This window comes from Anopheles coustani (assembly GCF_943734705.1).
Source record: "Anopheles coustani chromosome X unlocalized genomic scaffold, idAnoCousDA_361_x.2 X_unloc_2, whole genome shotgun sequence".
NCBI lineage: Eukaryota > Metazoa > Arthropoda > Insecta > Diptera > Culicidae > Anopheles > Anopheles coustani.
The window spans coordinates 772,501-778,197 of NW_026525126.1; the positions used below are offsets into that span (position 1 = coordinate 772,501).

The window sequence follows — 5,697 nt, forward strand, 5'->3', positions numbered from 1 at the left end:
TGTTCATGTGTCCTGCAGTTCACATTATGACGCGCAGTTAGCTGCGGTCTTCATCGATCCATGAGCCGAGTGATCCACTGCCGAGGGTGACTAACTTGCGTAAGCCGCCGCTGTGCGCGTATACCCGTTCCCCGTAGGGAGGAGCAAGCCGCCGCTTAGAGACGAAGCATAAAGTGTCCTCATTCCACATAGGGCAAGCTGGATGAATCCATTTTACCCAGGACGGCCGAAGCGGCGTGGACCAGGGGAGAACTGAACCTTATACTTCACACCACAGTAAGTCTACGTGTCCTCTTCCACATAGGGCAAGCTAGAACTAACTATCTTACCCAGGACTGCCGAAGCAGCGTGGACCAGGGGAGGAACACACTTTTCATGGAAACGTAAGGCATCCATGACTGCCATAACGTAAGCCGCCGCTGTGCGCGTATACCCGTTCCCCGTAGGGAGGAGCAAGCCGCCGCTTAGAGACGAAGCATAAAGTGTCCTCATTCCACATAGGGCAAGCTGGATGAATCCATTTTACCCAGGACGGCCGAAGCGGCGTGGACCAGGGGAGAACTGAACTTTATACTTCACACCACAGTAAGTCTACGTGTCCTCTTCCACATAGGGCAAGCTAGAACTAACTATCTTACCCAGGACTGCCGAAGCAGCGTGGACCAGGGGAGGAACACACTTTTCATAGAAACGTAAGGCATCCATGACTGCCATAGTGCGTAAGCCGCCGCTGTGCGCGTAAACCCGTTCCCCGTAGGGAGGAGTCAAGCCGCCGCTTAGAGACGAAGTATTAAGTGTCCTCTTCCACATAGGGCAAGCTAGAATGAACTATCTTACCCAGGACCGCCGAAGCAGCGTGGACCAGGGGAGAACTGAACTTTATACTTCACACCACAGTATTGAGTAATGTGCCCTCTTCCACATAGGGCAAGCTGGAATGTTCCATTTTACCCAGGACGGCCGAAGCGGCGTGGACCAGTGGAGGACTACACAATCATGAGGTTTGATATCGACTTGTGTGTTTCAATAGGGTACCGATGGTATGTTTTGAACCGATTTGATTTAGCCATTCTGAAGTCATCACTTGGTTGAAGCGCTGAACTAGGGAGGCATCGTTTACATATATATTGGTTTTTGCATGCTCTACTAGGTTAATGTCATGAGGTTGGCTATCGAGCATGCCCAAGTGATGACTTGATTGTGTGCTTGCTTGAATTCTTCACATTTCATACCATCGGTTAGTTGTCGAATCATTCCTCGATCATAACCTTCGTTCTTGGTTCATGTATGCTCTCTTCCACATAGGGCAAGCTAGAATTAACTATCTTACCCAGGACCGCCGAAGCAGCGTGGACCAGGGGAGAACTATACTTTGTCTTGTATGCCCTCTTCCACATAGGGCAAGCTAGAATTAACTATCTTACCCAGGACCGCCGAAGCAGCGTGGACCAGAGGAGGACTATACTTTGTTCATAACACCACAGTATTGAGTAATGTGCCCTCTTCCACATAGGGCAAGCTAGAATGAACTATCTTACCCAGGACCGCCGCAGCGGCGTGGACCAGTGGAGGACTACACAATTAAGAGGTTTGATATCGACTTGTGTGTTTCAATAGGGTACCGATGGTATGTTTTGAACCGATTTGATTTAGCCATTCTGAAGTCATCACTTGGTTGAAGCGCTGAACTAGGGAGGCATCGTTTACATATATATATTGGTTTTCGCATGCTCTACTAGGTTAATGTCATAGGGTTGGCTATCGAGCATGCCCAAGTGATGACTTGATTGTGTGCTTGCTTGAATTCTACACATTTCATACCATCGGTTAGTTGTCGAATCATTCCTCGATCATAACCTTCGTTCTTGGTTCATGTATGCTCTCTTCCACATAGGGCAAGCTAGAATTAACTATCTTACCCAGGACCGCCGAAGCAGCGTGGACCAGGGGAGAACTATACTTTGTCTTGTATGCCCTCTTCCACATAGGGCAAGCTAGAATGAACTATCTTACCCAGGACCGCCGAAGCAGCGTGGACCAGTGGAGGACTATACTTTGTTCATAACACCACAGTATTGAGTAATGTGCCCTCTTCCACATAGGGCAAGCTAGAATGAACTATCTTACCCAGGACCGCCGCAGCGGCGTGGACCAGTGGAGGACTACACAATTAAGAGGTTTGATATCGACTTGTGTGTTTCAATAGGGTACCGATGGTATGTTTTGAACCGATTTGATTTAGCCATTCTGAAGTCATCACTTGGTTGAAGCGCTGAACTAGGGAGGCATCGTTTACATATATATATTGGTTTTCGCATGCTCTACTAGGTTAATGTCATAGGGTTGGCTATCGAGCATGCCCAAGTGATGACTTGATTGTGTGCTTGCTTGAATTCTACACATTTCATACCATCGGTTAGTTGTCGAATCATTCCTCGATCATAACCTTCGTTCTTGGTTCATGTATGCTCTCTTCCACATAGGGCAAGCTAGAATTAACTATCTTACCCAGGACCGCCGAAGCAGCGTGGACCAGGGGAGAACTATACTTTGTCTTGTATGCCCTCTTCCACATAGGGCAAGCTAGAATGAACTATCTTACCCAGGACCGCCGAAGCAGCGTGGACCAGTTTAGGACTATACTTTGTTCATAACACCACAGTATTAAGTATGGTGTCCTCTTCCACATAGGGCAAGCTAGAACTAACTATCTTACCCAGGACCGCCGAAGCAGTGTGGACCAGGGGAGGACTATACTTTATACTTCACACACTAGCCATATTGAAGTCATCACTTGGTTGAAGCACTGAACTAGGGCGAGTCTATCGTTTACTTTGCATTGGGATAATACGCTGCATGCTCTCTTAGGTTAATGTCATGTGGTTGGCTATAGAGCATGCCCAAGTGATGACTTTGTTTCAAGCTCAACAGGTAGGGTATTGAGTCCTCTTCCACATAGGGCAAGCTAGAATGAACTATCTTACCCAGGACCGCCGGAGCAGCGTGGACCAGTGGAGGACTCTATACTTTATACTTCACACCACAGTTTTGAGTACGACTTGCATAAAGCCCCTAATGAGAACCACGAGGGCTCTCTCAATGTAGAACCACGAGGGCTCTAGTACCGATTCTCTCGGTACGGCTTGGTCCGTGTTCCTTTATGCTTGTACTCGCAGAAAGTCTCAACCCGGAGGTCTTGACTTTGATTGTCATAGTTGGACTACGACGGGGCATCCGACCATTGCTGATCGAACACCCCTGATTCACCATCTTTCGGGTAGGCGGTACGCGTACCTCCGGACGCGGAAGTCTCAACCCGGAGGTCTTGACTTTGATTGTCATAGTTGGACTACGACGGGGCATCCGACCATTGCTGATCGAACACCCCTGATTCATCATCTTTCGGGTAGGCGGTGCGCGCACCTCCGACGCGGAAGTCTCAACCCGGAGGTCTTGACTTTGTATTGTCATAGTTGGACTACGACGGGGTATCCGACTCATCGAATACCCCAGAAGCACACCATCTTTCGGGTAGGCGGTACGCGTACCTCCGGACGCGGAAAGTCTCAACCCGGAGGTCTTGACTTTGGTTGTCATAGTTGGACTATGACGGGGCATCCGACCATTGCTGATCGAACACCCCTGTTACACCATCTTTCGGATAGGCGGTGCGCGACACCACCGACGCGGAAAGTCTCAACCCGGAGGTCTTGACTTTGTATTGTTGGATAGTCCTCTTCCACTATAGGGCAAGCTGGAAATATTCCATTTTACCCAGGACTGCCGAGGCAGCGTGGACCAGGGGAGAACTTCACGGAATCTTCAGGCATCCATGATTGCCATAGTGCGTAAGCCGCCGCTGTGTGCGTCAACTCGTTCCCCGTGAGGAGGAGTCTAGCCGCCGCTAAAAGACGAAGCATTAAGTGTCCTCATTCCACTATAGGGCAAGCTAGAATGAACTATCTTACCCAGGACCGCCGAAGCAGCGTGGACCAGGCGAAGACTATACTTTATACTTCACACCACAGTATTGAGTACGACTTGCATAAAGCCCCTAATGAGAACCACGAGGGCTCTCTCAATGTAGAACCACAAGGGCTCTAGTACCGATTCTCTCGGTACGGCTTGGTCCGTGTTCCTTTATGCTTGTACTCGCGGAAAGTCTCAACCCGGAGGTCTTGACTTTGATTGTCATAGTTGGACTACGACGGGGCATCCGACCATTGCTGATCGAACACCCTTGATTCACCATCTTTCGGATAGGAGGTGCGCCCACCTCCGACGCGGAAGTCTCAACCCGGAGGTTCGGACTTAGAGTTTTTCCCATTTAAAAGTTTTTCTCTTAGCCATACTGAAGTCATCACTTGGTGAACGATTGAACTAGGGCGGGTTAATCGTTTATAGGTATCATGTGGTTTGCATGCTCTCTTAGGTTAAGGTCATGTGGTTGGCTATCGAGCATGCCCAAGTGATGACTTTGTTTCACGCTTGCTTGATTTCTTCATGATTCCCTGTTATATAGTGTAATCATTCGAGAACAGGGAATCTTTGGTTTTGCTCAACAGGTATTGGATGTCAACTTGGTATCTAGATCGCATTAAGTCTCAACCCTTAGGTTAGGACTTGTATAGTGACATCTTGTTACGGTCTTGAGTCTCAACCCGCAGGTTCGGACTACTTAGTGTTTGATCGAATATAATATGGCAACTTGTGCCTAAGTCTCAACCCGCAGGTTCGGACTTCTGTTTATTTGGCCAATGTATGTATAAGGCAACTTGTGCCTAAGTCTCAACCCGCAAGTTCGGACTTGTGTATTTGTTCGAAGTCATGTATAAGGCAACGTGTGCCTAAGTCTCAACTCGCAGGTTCGGACTTGTTAGTGTTTCGTCAACTTTCATATGGCAACTTGTGCCTAAGTCTCAACCCGCAGGTTCGGACTTGTGTATTTGTTCGAAGTCATGTATAAGGCAACGTGTGCCTAAGTCTCAACCCGCAGGTTCGGACTTGTGTATTTGTTCGAAGTCATGTATAAGGCAACGTGTGCCTAAGTCTCAACCCGCAGGTTCGGACTTCATAGTGTTTCGTCAACTTTCATATGGCAACTTGTGCCGAAGTCTCAACCCGCAGGTTCGGACTTCTATAGTGTTTCGTCAATTATCATATGGCAACTTGTGCCGAAGTCTCAACCCGCAGGTTCGGACTTCTGGAAGGATCACTTGGCCACTAATGATCCTTCCGCAGGTTCACCTACGGAAACCTTGTTACGACTTTTACTTCCTCTAAATCATCAAGTTCGGTCAACTTCGATAAAGCAGACGCGGTTCACGAGGATCCAGCGAACGATCATCTCCAAAGACCTCACTAAATAATCCATCGGTAGTAGCGACGGGCGGTGTGTACAAAGGGCAGGGACGTATTCAACGCTGGCTGATGACCAGCACTTACTAGAAGTTCCGAGTTCATATGGACCATTGCAATCCATAATCCCTACTAAGTGAGTATTTGAGTGATTTCCCGTTCCTCTCGGAATAGGAGACACGCTGCTACCCACATTGTAGCACGCGTGTAGCCCAGAACATCTAAGGGCATCACGGACCTGTTATCGCTCGATCTCATTTTGCTAAACACAAATTGTCCTGCTAAGCAGCGTACCGTAAGTGCACTTGCGCACACGAACAGCGAAGGTGTCAGGTCATA

General features: G+C 48.5%; 1 non-coding gene across 1 annotated transcript in view; it reads right to left on the reverse strand.

Annotated features, from left to right (window-relative positions):
• LOC131270267 (5.8S ribosomal RNA) overlaps positions 1-89 on the reverse strand; it is a 155-nt gene extending 66 nt beyond the window's left edge. The window contains exon 1 of the ribosomal RNA XR_009179374.1: positions 1-89. This exon is cut by the window's left edge and continues 66 nt beyond it. This is a non-coding gene — a ribosomal RNA (5.8S ribosomal RNA).
• Between the last annotated feature and the right edge of the window lie 5,608 nt (positions 90-5,697).